The sequence below is a fragment of the Atractosteus spatula genome, chromosome 12 (assembly GCF_055471065.1).
Source record: "Atractosteus spatula isolate fAtrSpa1 chromosome 12, fAtrSpa1.hap1, whole genome shotgun sequence".
In the NCBI taxonomy this organism is placed as follows: domain Eukaryota; kingdom Metazoa; phylum Chordata; class Actinopteri; order Semionotiformes; family Lepisosteidae; genus Atractosteus; species Atractosteus spatula.
This window is the reverse complement of record NC_142717.1, coordinates 37,003,776-37,018,070: the sequence shown is the minus strand read 5'-3', so window position 1 is coordinate 37,018,070 and position 14,295 is coordinate 37,003,776.

Below are 14,295 nucleotides of genomic sequence, written 5' to 3'. Positions count from 1 at the left end.
TGTTAAATGCAAAACCTTTAATTAAAACATTCAGGAGTTAGTGTTTTGTTAACTTTGGAATAATACGCAACTACATTGTGAGTGTAATCTAAATGTGTATTCATACAGGAACATTGTATGTTAGGGTTAGGATTAGGGTTAGGGTTATTGTATGTGTGCAAATATTTTATGTGATTTAGCATATAGTGGTCAACTCACTTAAGTCCTTTCATTAACATCAGGTTTAGTGTAGCTTATTTGTCAGTTTAGTACTGTATAATTCAATTTCAAAGGATTAAGAATGCACCAGCAATATAATTTAAACAGAACTGCCTTCTGTATTTAAATAATACACATAGACTTGATTTTGCTTATGATTACATAGATTTGGTTGCTGTTAGGTTTCTTAGGATGTGTTATTTTTTAAGTTAGAGAAACAGAAAAGATTGTGTTCTCTATTGAGAAGGAGAGACAGAGTGACTAAATTATTTATTTAAAAAAAAGCTTAGTTCCTTGATGGCCTGGATGGATCCAAACCTGGATGAACAGAAAGAGATGCTCAGAAAACATGAAGAGGACGGGGATGGCGACAGACCATCATCGAGTGGACCCAAGTTAAGAAAAGAAAGGAAACAGGAGTTTACAGTGTTTGGGTGCTTATTTGGCTGGGAGCAGGACTGTTTCCATCTGCAGTTCTGTAATGCGCAGTTTTTGGCTTTACAGGGGTTGATCAGTATGGAATAGCTCTGGGCCTTCACCTGCCAATCGAAGCCTTGCAAGCAGATTAGAACAACCTGCTTTTTTCGCGCACACTACAACAGTGTGAAATCATCAGGCTTCAGTCTTCTGGTCTCCAAGTCAGTAGCTATTAAAAGTGTGGAAGCATCCTTTGCAATCTGTGAAATGCAGAAACTCTGTGTCTAAGTTGAGTTTGGATCCCAACCTTCTTAGCTGTACTGGGATGCAGCCTTGCACCCAGCTAACACTGGGAATCGGCATATTGATGCGGTGCCATATTGAGGAACCCTGCTGGTTTTATTCACAACTACAGGCAAATTGGAGAAGGCTGATGTTGGCTAGAGTAGAGGGATCTGGAGTTCATACTTGTAAAGGTCCAAAGCCTCTTCTGTGTTTTGGTGTGGAATCAGCCTTCTTATTCTGCAGTGTCTCTGCCAGTTCCTTTGAACAGAAGGAAGATTTTCATACACTTTTAGTAAGGCATAGCAGAATGTAGTTTAGGCGATTATTGATATCTTTGTATTTCCAGTAATGTGCAATTCTAAACTGCATCCAATTTAAAAATACCAGTTTTGCTTAGAAGGATTTTTATTGAATTTTTATTCACTATTGTTTAGCTCTTTATATTGTGTATACATCCTATGTCTCTTGTATTGTATGATAACCCAGCTAACCCGGTTTGCAAATTAAAGATAGTGAAATAAAATTAATATATTTGGTCATTGTGTTTTCTTTCTTAATACTGATATTACTACAGTATTGTTTCCTTTAATGATGGAATGGCAGTAAGCTGGTGTTTAACTTTTTAAAGTTAATATTTGATATATTTTCAGAGTATTTGATGATTACAATATGGCTTCTAATTCTAATAGTCATTGAAATACTCTGTGGTGTGCACAGAACACAGTGTTTAGCTGTTGCGCTTTACATTTTTATCTAGAGAACATCGAAAGAGGGGATTAGGCTATAATCAAACTACATTCTACACATACATCATACATTCATACATCTTGTTTTTAATGTTCCCACACATGGATTGTAAGATACAGTATACAGTACATACAGTTTAGGGGATATTAAAACAAGGTTTGGGCAGAGATCAACTCACCGATGTCCGCTTACCGTCGTCTAAACATTATGCTTCTTGGTGACTCGCTTATGTTACATGTCATCATCCCTCCCTCCTGCCCATCTTCATCCTTGTGGCAGCTCCCTGGCTCATTCCTCATTAAATGGGGGTGGGTCAAACAGCCCAATCCTTATGGACTTTTTATGAGTTTTCTCAGGTGAGTTAACCTATTACGGCTCCACTGTAATTAGGGTTTGCCCAAAGTAACAAATGGCCAATTGAATTTGAACAAGCTCGTTTAATTTTTTATGACTTGCGCCATTTGAAATTTGGGATTGCTTTAACGCTTACTTGAAAGTTTTGGTTGGACCCTTCCGTCAGTTCCTCACCTCAAAAATCAGTAAGATTTTGTTTTATTTTTGTTGCAGAATCACTTCAGATCTCAAAAACATTTTGCAATGTTTAGTCGAGTCAATAAACACAGCTATTGGAAACGTAAAATAATCAAGTCTTTCAAAAGTGTAAGAACTTACTCATTGTGGAAGTGAATAAGAATTAGTGAACAAAAGGGATACTCTTTTGTAGGTAATTTAATGTTACGATCCATTACTGTAATACATTGGTATGCTGTCTATAGAGGTTTAACGGGTTCTCTGTTGGCGCTATACAATCATGGGCATCAGAAGGAGCAATCTGGGGGAGAACAGTGGATTTTTGTGAGCCACAGTGGTTCATGCACAACAGACTCTGAAATAAGAACTTTCCTGCTCCACGCTATTGTGCGAAATTATGAGATTAATTCAGTCAAAAGAGAGATTGTACTATACAGATCAGTCTTCACTTTAATAGTGGCTGTAATAGAGAGGTCAATGAGAAAAACAGGCATTTTAAATGGATGAAAACATAAACCGAAAAAATACTCTATTGGTTTATTTGTAGAACTGTCATTATTTATGTGAAAATGTGATTTTTACAGCTGTTGAAAAATATTTAGAGCGCATTCTCTTAGGTGTAAGTGAATTGTAAATTAGGTGAGACTGGAGAAGAGAGTAGAAAATAGGAAATGAAAAGCCCTATAATTTTATTTCAGAAACTGTATCAGATTTAGATGTGAATATAAAAATGGAGAGTTCTCTTCAGGAATTAACAGGAATCCTACAGAACATTCCATGGAAGAATTCTTTTTTGAAAAGACAACGATTGCGTTTTTAAAGGTGTGTTGAGCTACAGTGGCCACAGTGCTGTTTTTTTGTAAACAGATCATCGAGCAGAAAAGAGTCAATGTGGATGCAAGGCCTTATACAGATCCCATTTCTGTTTCTTCTGGCTATCTAGTCTTAATCCAGATCTTTATTCCAGTAAAGTCTTTTTAAAAAAACAAGCTGGAGTGTAAGTGCACTCCACTGTTTTTTTTCTCCAACCACACTTTATTGAATATCATTTTAGATAAGAAATGTAATCCTTTAGAGTGAGATGATGTATATTGACCAGTTTTATTTTTTCATCAATAGTGAAGGACCAGGGCTAACCTAAAATATAGAAAATAATGATCCGTGTGCTCCAGATCAATTTTATGAACATGGGCATTAAAGATGTTCAGGTTCAACCTGGAATTTAATGGAAAACTATTTTTTTAAAAAGCTCAAATAAAGAAATGCAGAGTAAGGCTTGTCTCAACATGTATTGTCTCAAAATACACAGTAGATGTTAGAAATGGTGCACATCTGACAGAGTGATGTAAATTTGGAAACTTAATTTCAGCATTGTATTCTTATTAAGAAGAACACAGTTTGAAAGAACAAAGTCTCACAAGGACTAATGTCCCTCACAGCTGCTTGTCTGTGCAAAAAAAGCTGGTGTAAAGAAGTGTACATTTTTGGGGGGGTGGCTCTTTGGGTCTTCCACTGCACTTGTGCTTAAGAACAAGGCAGCAAATTCTTAATTAAACACATATCCAGGTTCTAAGTGTCCTAAGGCCTTTCCCATAGAGTTCTTTTGTGTGCTAGGCTACACAGCTTCTTTGCTGTTTGCTGGGCTCCTAAATCAATGGAAAATATTGAAATGATACTTAAAATAAGAGCTTGTTTCTGAAAAATCCTACAATGTTGCATGTCTTGCTGAGAAAGATTTAGCTCCGACTGGTGTGGCTCAGGGAATGCGGCTAATGGAACCCCTCTACTCCACTACAGTATGTGGCGTGAGTCTAGGGACATCTGCAGCGGTATTGATGGGGGGGAGCCAGTGTGATAAACACTGGAATAGATGACCATGTTATCTGTATTGATGGGCTCAGGTTAGACTTCACTCTGCGGCTCGTGGTTACAGAACTCTCTTAAAATTAGACCTGAATGAAGCTGAGAATAGAGTGAATTATCAAAGTCGAAGAAAAATAGTGGGCATTAATGAACCTGAAGCTGAAAACCAAAGACATTCATTTGATTTCACATCCAGTCAGGAAATTAGATGCTTGTTTCCTTTCTCATTCCTCTGTTTTGCTGTGTAAGCGTTGCAGTGAAGGGGAAAGTTTTTTCCCCACTTAGTGTTTGTGGAAATATTGAAGAGCTGGTGGATTTCTTACTTTTACAGCAGTTAGCAAAGAAGTATTCTAGTGAACGAAATTTCCCAAAAAGTTGCTAAAGTGGCACAGTAAAACAGAATTAAAATATTTGAAAAGCACTGCTGCTTGAACTCGTGTTTAACAAATGCACACAACTGTCCTAATATTATAAAATTGTTGTTCTGCACTGTAAGGGCAACTATAAAAACAATATAAAAGCTTGATTAAATTATAGTAAACATGGTAGTGCAGTAGTATAATGAAAGAGTAAGTGAGAGAAACAGGAGACATATATTGTACTGGGACCTAAGAAGGGCAGAATTGTTCATTATTAGATGAGGAGTTTTGTTACTTTGCAGTTTCTGCTTGGCCATCACAATTCTTTAATTTTCAACTAAATCAAGTTATATAAATATATTTACAGACATACCTGTACCATTTTAGAATACTTAAGTTTTAAAAAAGGCTGAATCTCACGTTTTATATTTGCAAGGCATTAAAATCAGTTTTCAGTATCTAGTATTACTGATTTCTATTAGTACCTTCTTGCTTGTTTTCATTTTTCCCCTCCATTACTTGATTACCGTTAATAGAAGATGAAATAATGAGTGAAAAATTGTATTAGAAAATATAGGTTTTCAATGCTCCATCTCTCAGACAGAGGCACGTCAGTGTACGACTTATTTCATGGAGTTTTTCCTTGTCTTGTCTGGTGTAGGATGTGAATTAGATAAAGCTATGAGACTGCATTCCCTCAGAGTTACAATGTGTGCCATTATTAATTGAACTCTTTCCTTTCATATGAGTGAAGAAGACAGCATGAAGTCAGAACACCATGGTCCTGTTTCGCCTATATTTTTTTGTCACACTTCAGTGAGAGGAAGCCTTCTGCTCCCAAATAGTTAAATGATTAGAAGGTCTTTGATGGTGTGAGAAGTGGGATATACGTACCCTTGTGGTCTGTCACGCCTTCATCTGTCCAATTTTCACTCGGGTTTCACTTAAAAGTGATGTTTGAGCAAATGAAAAGGTGGCTTTGTTTGAAAAACATGTATTTGAGTGTATACTGAGATATACATGGCTTAATTTTAATTAGATATTTGGCTTCTAGTGATTCCCCATGTGGAAAAAAGCAAATATGATTCACATGAAATAAAGATTTAAGCGGAGTTAAGCTCACTAGGATCTCTCTGTACCAAAGGGATAAGTTTGCGATTATTTGAACCTAGAGACATGGAGTAGTTGAAAGAAGTTCTCCTGTTCCGGATGTCCTGTGATCCCACCAAAGATGGAAGAATTAATTGTTGAAGAGGAATTATAGTAACTGTGCTGCTTCAGGGTCCTGAACGGTGACCACTGGTCCATTTTGGAGCTCGGAGGGGTTCTGTCTGCCAGACACAATGACGGGCCCCTCAGACGTGTTCAGACCTGAAGTGTTCAGGTGATGCACTGATTTAGGTGCAATCTGTGGTCCATGGGTCAACGTTGCCACATATTGCCTTCTCTTGAGTGGATGATAACTGGAGTTTAGGGTTGACTAGAAAAAATCCCCCCCCAAAAAACTAATTATACACCACAAACTCAAAGGTACCAAACAATTTTTGAGAGGATATGTGGTTACCTTGCATGGACATCTGCCACATTTTCTGAAAGTATCAGTAGTGATTCAGGTAAACAATACTCTTTTTTTTATGGACGAAAAGGTCCCCACTCGATTTCTACTATGGAATTGTGGTGAAAATGTAAAGGGATATAGATTTAACTGCATCAATTAAAATGTTATGTAGCACCGATCATTACAAAGCAGCCTAAAGTAAAATGTATCCAGTTCCGTTTTGCTGAGAATCTTTTGTATAACATACAAGACTATTAAATTGTTTTTTGTTCATTTAATCTTGTCTGAGCTGTAGGAAACAATAAATTCTAGTTTGGTAAAGCTTCTTTATTGCAACTTTTAGTAAACAACATAACAAAATAACCCAGCAAGATATAGATGTAAATTTATGAAGCAATGAATACTACAATATTGATGTACTTTTTCCAGCATTTGCAAAGAAGAAAATGTATGGACTGAACTTCTTTTAAAACTTGAAAGATATTAGTCTGGGCTATACAGCCCCCTCTGCATATTGCAGATAATGCTGCTTTTACTTTCTGGAACATGTTTAGGGTCTTTATTCTCTTTCTTTCTATTTAAATAACACATAATTGCTCTTTGCTGCTGCCGTGCTGGGACTGTCTTCAATTATTTCCAATTTGTGGTCTGATGTAGGCTGTCAGGCAATTTTCATCTAACATACCAGATTCCTTATAGAGAAAGAAAATGACAGGAAAGCAGAGAAACAGTACACTTACACATTCCAAATGAGTTTTTTTTAAACTGATCAGGAGCAGGTGCAGATCAGGAGTGCATCACTGTCCCGACTGGCTGCCCCTAATTCAGTGCAGCCCAGTTAAGCAAAGTACCAAATGCCACTTGAGAAGGAGAAGGATGTTTCGTTCTTTATAAGGATCTTGTTACAGCATTTGAAGACTGCATTGTTAAGCTCTCTGTTTCAGCTTCCTGCCACATCTTAAACCATAGTCTGACAGCTTACTTGCTAAATCCCAGCCATAACAGCACAGCAAATCAGTATGTAGAGCAGGGCCTGAAGTCTGTCCTAGGGCATAGACACCCATAGTCTTGGGTCCCTCTGCCCTTATATTAATTGAATGAGAGCTTCAAAAAATTAAAACCTTTGAAAAGAGGTAAGAACAGACGCACAATAGTTAATTAGACTGACCTCTACTTTAACGAACCTAAATCAGGGCACCTTTTTAAAAGCACTGATTACAACATATGTACAGTAGTAAAGTGCTTTTGTTACCATGGATTGAACTGATTCTCTCAGTTTCCTGTTATTGGTGTTCTGCTAAATTGAGAGAGATACCTGTCAGTTAGTTTTGAGATTTATGGGTCATTAGATACTGTATGGCTGTCCAGTCATAGTATACATATTAAGGTAACTTAAGGAGAAAAAAAAATATTGTCTATAGTCATTTGATCTCCCCTTCTTTTCCGTCACAAGCAACCAAGCCATGTTTGCTGTTTTTTTTTACAGAACACAACTTGTGTTATCAGCCCAGGATGCAAGGTGACCACAGCCTTTTAACAGAGGGTAAAAGGAAGAGAAATTAATGAGAAATATTGGAAAGATAGGCACTAAAAGCAAGATTTGTTAGTAGTAAGCCTTTCCGAAAATTAGCAGTTTTTCTGGCAAAAAAGAGTATTATTCATGTATTTCTATTTCTTTTATGATTTGATAGTATTTCTCTTTGAATACTACTTTCTGTTTGGTGGTTTATTTAGTATGGGTGTCACAGTGCACCGAGCTTCTTTGCTGTCTTAGATAATTGCTAGGATAATTGATGCACTAAACAAAAAGTGTGCAGCTACATTCATATAAAACTTGTCATTGAACTTTTAATACTTGTATTGCAAAGCAAGCAGGTTCATTGTCACCAGGCAGATGTAAACAGAAATCAGATTATTGGATGAAATCGCGTGCCATAAGCGAAACAACAAGACAGTCAGAACTGAGAAAAAAATCGGCGATTCTGTCTACTTGTGATGTTCAGCTAACAGGAGTACTTTTAATTGGTCCCCAGAGCTAAATATTGCTCCCCTCACAACATCAGAAAAGCCATAAAGGAGAGGACATTGAACCAGCATCACACTCATCTTTATCCCCTTCCCTCCATACTTCTGAAACCAGCACTGCTAGTACTGTGAACAGCCCCTTCCTCACAGTAGCATCATCTTATAAGCAGTTTTTAAATATTGGAAACTCAAACAGCATTCAGGTCAGCATTTGAATGATGTTGACACTGGTGGCATTAGAACACACCTGTGGTATAATACCATTCTTTTCATGGTGTAGTTTAATATTCGATCCTGTCTTAATCCTAATGACTTTAGGAAGCACCTCTTCATGCCACCTTTCCAACATCTGGACTTAATAAATTAAATAAATGCAGCAGGGTAATGGACACACTCATAAAAGAATTCTGGGTCGTTTTGGATTATGAATTGATGTGAACCAATAGGCACCAATCATAATTTGGTGTTTAGAATGTGAAAAAAGTCACGTTTTTCACTCTTGTTAGTGCCACTGCACTTGTGTTATGATCCGAGGCATAAATATCATCTTTACCCATGGGATCTATAGATACTCTGATGGATAAAAGCCTCCTCAACAATGTTCCGAAATATGTGTTCACATCATCTCATCCAGCTTGTATCTTCATATTGCTGCCCTACATTAGTAAACACCTTAACGCCAGTGCATAACATGCCTGAAGGAATGAGCTGGAAGCACAGCAGTGCCTCTCTCTGCCGCGGTGACAGTCACCCATTCCCAGACCTATTAGACCTGTTAGACCTTTCCTTCAGTCCGAACTCCACCCCACAGAGGACCACCCTGTGATCCCTATCTCAGAGCAGGAGCTCATGGTCCCCTTCTAGCTCTATGCTGAAATCATACACTTCATTGTGGAGAACGTGCACACCAGCCATGCGCCCCCATGCACAATGCACAATCCCCACCCATACATCCTCCCTGTCATCATCATCCACCCCCCCACTTACAGCATCAACAATAAAGAGTCTTTTATTTGCACGATGTTCTGGCACGACCCTACGTTAAGAGCTGTAAGCATTTCTGCAGACCAGAATGTATTAGTCGCTCCAGGGAAATTTTATTAACAAAATTCAGTCACGAGGCTGCTTTTTAAAATGAAGTGATTTCTTTTTTTTGTCAGGTAATTTGCTGAGACCGTTTTTTTTTTTCCTTTCATGTCTTGCTGTGCACCTGACAGATTTGTAGTTAGTGTTATATCTTAACCATTGCAACCTCTGTGCCACCCAGCAATAACAGTAATGCTACTGTTGAGTAGCAATACGCTGGATGATGTGATTAACTTCATTGGGCTGGAATTTTTGTATAGCAGGCCCTGGCTTTAATTTTGCAACAGAGGTGGCACTGCAGTTGCACTGTGGGTCTGCCATTAGAGTAAACGCAGTAATGACTGTGTGGATGAGATTTCCCTTTGGTGTCATCTGTGGGTTTCTTGACAGATGAAAGCAGGACTGCGCTATGAAACTGGGAGTTGTCTTTGTCCTGGGGGATGTTGACACTTGCCAGTTTCCAATCCAGAGTTATTGTTTCAGAGGAAACAACATGCGCTTGGCCCCCCCTTGATCAAAGGTGGAGAGAACTTGCAGGTTTGGTTGAATAGCAATAGCTGAGCTCCAACAGGGTTAATGAAAAGGAATTGTTCTAAAAAAATACAAAGAATCGAGGACTGTCAAAAATCTAATCAAAACACAATTTTTAAGGAAAAAAAAAGATGAAAAAGAATACAAACAAGTAATACTGTACCGTTCTTCCAAGTAATGTGTAGGATCAAGATACACTGCTTACTGTACATGGAACAATTATACCTGTAGCAAAAAGGTATACTTCTCTTAAAACATAATGCCATTGGTGGTTTAATGATGACACAGATTACGCTGTAATGGCAATGTAATGGAGTTTTTTTTAAAAACTCAAAGGTGATTAAAACGTACTGTATAAAAACATCTGACACAGAATTCAAATTTAATACTCACTTCACAGCATTAAGGAAGGTGTACAGCACCTTGCGTGTAGAATTTCAAAATGAAATGTTTAGACAATCTGTGCCCCTCAGGATTTTGCATTATTCTTGTCAGGCTATATAAAGCAATGGCATGTGCATTGTTCTAAAACTCCACTGACAGATTAAAAAAAAGAAAAAAGGGAAAACATTGAAAGACTCACATTATCCAAAAGTCTTTGATCGCTATTCATGTTTCCCTACTAGGTAATCTCCTCTTCTAATCTCATTCAAAGATATAAATAAACAAGCACTGTTCTAAATGAGACACATAGGTGAATATGAAGGGATTATGGTAATGTGGTGATAAGTAGAGGTGTTTAATACCTGGAATTTTTAATAAGGATGTTACTTTATAAAACAAAATCTGGAAGTATATATACAGTACATTGACAAAAATATATATTGTGAATACTGTACAGTATAGATGATTGAAGTGAAAAAGTCAAGGTCGCTATTCAGTATATAGAAACTTCCTTGATATTTTGCCCCTTGAAATCTTTTTTTTTAATCATTGAAAAAAGATTTTAAAATAACTAATTGTATGTTGACTCTTTAGTAATAGTCTAAATGTACAGTATGCTAGTTAGCATAGCAGACAGTGGTTGTTGCAGTCTTACTACATGCTTTTTTTTACATCTACTGTAGATTGAAGGCCACTTTAAAAGTTGTAGGTAATAATAACAGGTTTTATTTTCCTGCTTCCAGAATCACAGTAGTGATATTAATATTCAGACATTGTCCTGTAAAAAATAACAGACATGACATACTTCCTATACAATCCCAAAAAAATAATAAAGATGTCTTTGACTCTATTACTGTTACTTAGGCTGTATAGTGCTCTCAAACCACATACTGTATTTTAGATCTTAAGATTAGTATAAATCAATAAAGTACAATACAGTATATAATTCATTTTTGGTTTATTCCATGTGTACTTTTGATCCGATTAGAACACATACAGTACTTTAGTTTGAGTGATTTCAAGTGACCATACAGTATGTATTGGGACAGATTCAGTTTAGGTCAGTTTAGGTATCCCTTTAAGGCAATAACTGCATGAAGCTTGCCCACCAGACACAATGCGTAATCATTTGAGAAACATTTCTGCCGCCACTTGAAGCTTTTGAGCCTCGTAGATATGTCTACGATAAACAAACAAAGATAGAACACGTTTCCTATTTAAAGCTTATTGTATACAATATATTTTTGGATTTGGAAGTTTATTATATTAAACTCCTTATGTGTTTTAATATAAATATTACTATGAACATTATAATGACACACAAAAACAGTTTTAGCTTATAAAACAAACTCTTCTCATCCAAACTGCAGTGAAGTGCCTTTGAATTACAGTATCCATTTAACACAACAAATGTTGAATGCAACCTCCCAAATAATATTGCCTTAACATATTGATTTTCTATATAAATAATGTAAATGAAATATGATATTTTGAAATTAACAGTGGGTGAAATATTTGAAACTTAAAAGTTTATCAAGTTTATGATATGTCAACATTTTTAAAATGTAGAGAGTGTAATATTATGTTATATGACCATGACCACTACTCTAGTATGGCTCTAAGAAAGAAGAATACAGAGATGGCCGGTAGGTTTATATCCCATACTATACAAAAGTTAGACAAGTCATACAGTATGTCTTCCTATGAAAAGTCCTTCTTTAGCTCTTATGGAAGATAAGACAGGTTGTGAGTTGCAAGATGCAAAGGACACTAAATAATGCATAGGATGTTTAGATTTTCTTCCAATGGACAAACAAAAAAAAAAGTTCTATTAGGAATTCACTGGTGTTAGATCACAAAGTCAGGAAAAGCCAAACAAGCAAATGCAAGGAGCTGGAGTCAGGTGTAGAAGCTGCATGAAGGAATCTAATTTGTTTCAGCCTTCTGTGGTTTATTTCTCAGGAAGCATCAGAAAAATGAGCACTACATAAAAAAGTAATTATTTTGTGGCTTAGACCAGCATTTGCGCCTTTAAGTAATTTTCTTGATTACATTATTTAAAATTAAACATGAATTAGGGTATTCATTTCTTTCTTTCAATTAACTGTTAATAATCATAAATATCAATGCTGTCTCTTTCGCCAGCAGCCATATCACCCTGCAACTCACAACTGGTAACCCACTGAAGCTCAGCAGGAGTGAGCCTGGTCAGTACCGGAATGGGAGATCTCCTGGGTAAAACTAAGGTTGCTGCTGGAAGAGGTGTTAGTGAGGCCAGCAGGGGGCGCTCACCCTGCGGTCCATGTGGGTCCTAATGCCCCAGTATAGTGACGGGGACACTGTACTGTAAACAGGCGCCGTCCTTCGGATGAGACGTAAAACTGAGGTCCTGACTCTCTGTGGTCATTAAAAAAAATCCCAGGGTGTTTCTCAAAAAGAGTTGGGGTGTAACCCTGGCGTCCTGGCCAAATTTCCCATGCATCCTAATAATCCCCCTTTATGAATTAGCTACATTACTTTGTTCTCCTCCCCCCCGCCTCCGATGGCAGGCGGAGCGACGTGCCGGTTGGAGTATTCTCGGTCGCATTTTATGGCAACGTCAGCACAAAGATTTGGTTCAAACCACCAAATGGAGACGGGCGTGCTGACAAGCGGACCCTGCTGATGCGGGATTAACGCTAGGATGAAGAAGATCAATGCTGTCTCTTTACCTGGTATTTCTGAGTGGCACAAGAGTGGGTATATCCAGGTTATTTAGGATACACTTTGCATATATAAAGGAGCACCTGTTGCTTGTTTGCTTAGCCCCTTGGTGGCTCTGAGGCTGGCAAGCCCCTCTGGGGAGAATATAGGACTGTGCTTGTATCAGTACAAGCCTGTCCCTCCTCAGAGAATTATAAGCTCTGCTCTTTCCATTTTTATTTTCACAGCAAAGCGATCATCCTAGCAACACATGCACACATACTGTAAACGTGTGCGTACATTTACATGCAAAGGTGTAAATGTCAGAGGAAGCTGCCGTGATCTTCACATGTTTTGCAGAAAGGCTTACATCAGCCCGTTTTACCACACTTGAGCAAATGTGTCACTTGCTGAAAGGCCCACTACACTCCTCGAAGCAATGTAGTGTCTTTTTATGCAGGGAATAATTGGAGCTCCTACACAAGTGTCATTGAATCACTGAAATGAGTTTTTTTGTTGTGTTAGGTGCCTTTTCACAGCTGCTATACGTGTTGGTTTTGGGGGAGGCAACATTGGATACAAGGGCCTTTCACGAAGCCAAACGGTTTCAAAGCTGAAAGTTTTCCAGTACACGTGGCTGAGGATTATCACAGCTGGGTCTTAAAATGCTGCATTCTTTCGCAAAATGTTTTAGAAGAACACAGTAGTTTGGCATGGTACGAAGACTGTGGATCATTATTTATACGTGGGGAAACTGGCAGATATTTTGTCCCGTCATAACATCAAGCCATTTTAGCTGGACATGCCCAACAGTTAACAAGTGTATAAAATTCACTGAACTGTAGGTGTGAAGGCATGGCTAGCAGTTCATATCTTTTGTCTTTCATTATCTTTATTTTCTTATTATTTTAAATGGCCGGATTTTTTTTTCTCTAGCAGCTTTTTTGATATCCATTTAGATTGGAGCTTCATTAAAAACCTCAGACAATAGAGTGACTTCTAATTAAGAACTGCCGCATCTGGCCCCTGGCACCCTATCCCGTTGTTCCATCTATTTTGCTGGGGAGAATTCATTTGTTTCTTAATTAAGAAAAACACCAATAGCGTGAAAAATCTGCTTATGGTACCTGAATCCTAATTAGTTAAATAGTGAGGGGAAGGGAAAAACACATTCCGGTAGCCTTAGAAATGAACTCGAAGCTGATAAAAATGAACTAACTACCCTTGCATAAATCGAAGCTGTGGAGAAAGTGTACCATCATTATGGCTAAGACAATATGCAAACTATCTTCAAAGAAATCAAATTGCCGGAATGTTTTCATTTGCATGTATTAACCATTAACATAATGAGGAGAAGTGACATTGGACCCGGATTGTGTGTCTGTTCGGATTGATAACTCCGCTGCATCTGCAAATAGTTTCCACAAAATTATGCTAGCAGTCAAATCAGCATTGAACTGTGGAGCATTTTTTATCTGAAGCCTTGAACAAACCTGCTGCAGTGTTGAATTCGTGCCATCATTCTCTGACAGCTATCCTTAAACAGGAAAGAGCTCCAAGTCATTGTCTTTAAGCAGCTGCGGAAAGGAGGCAAGAAACTGGAGGATGTTCTACTCTGCTTGAGTTGGA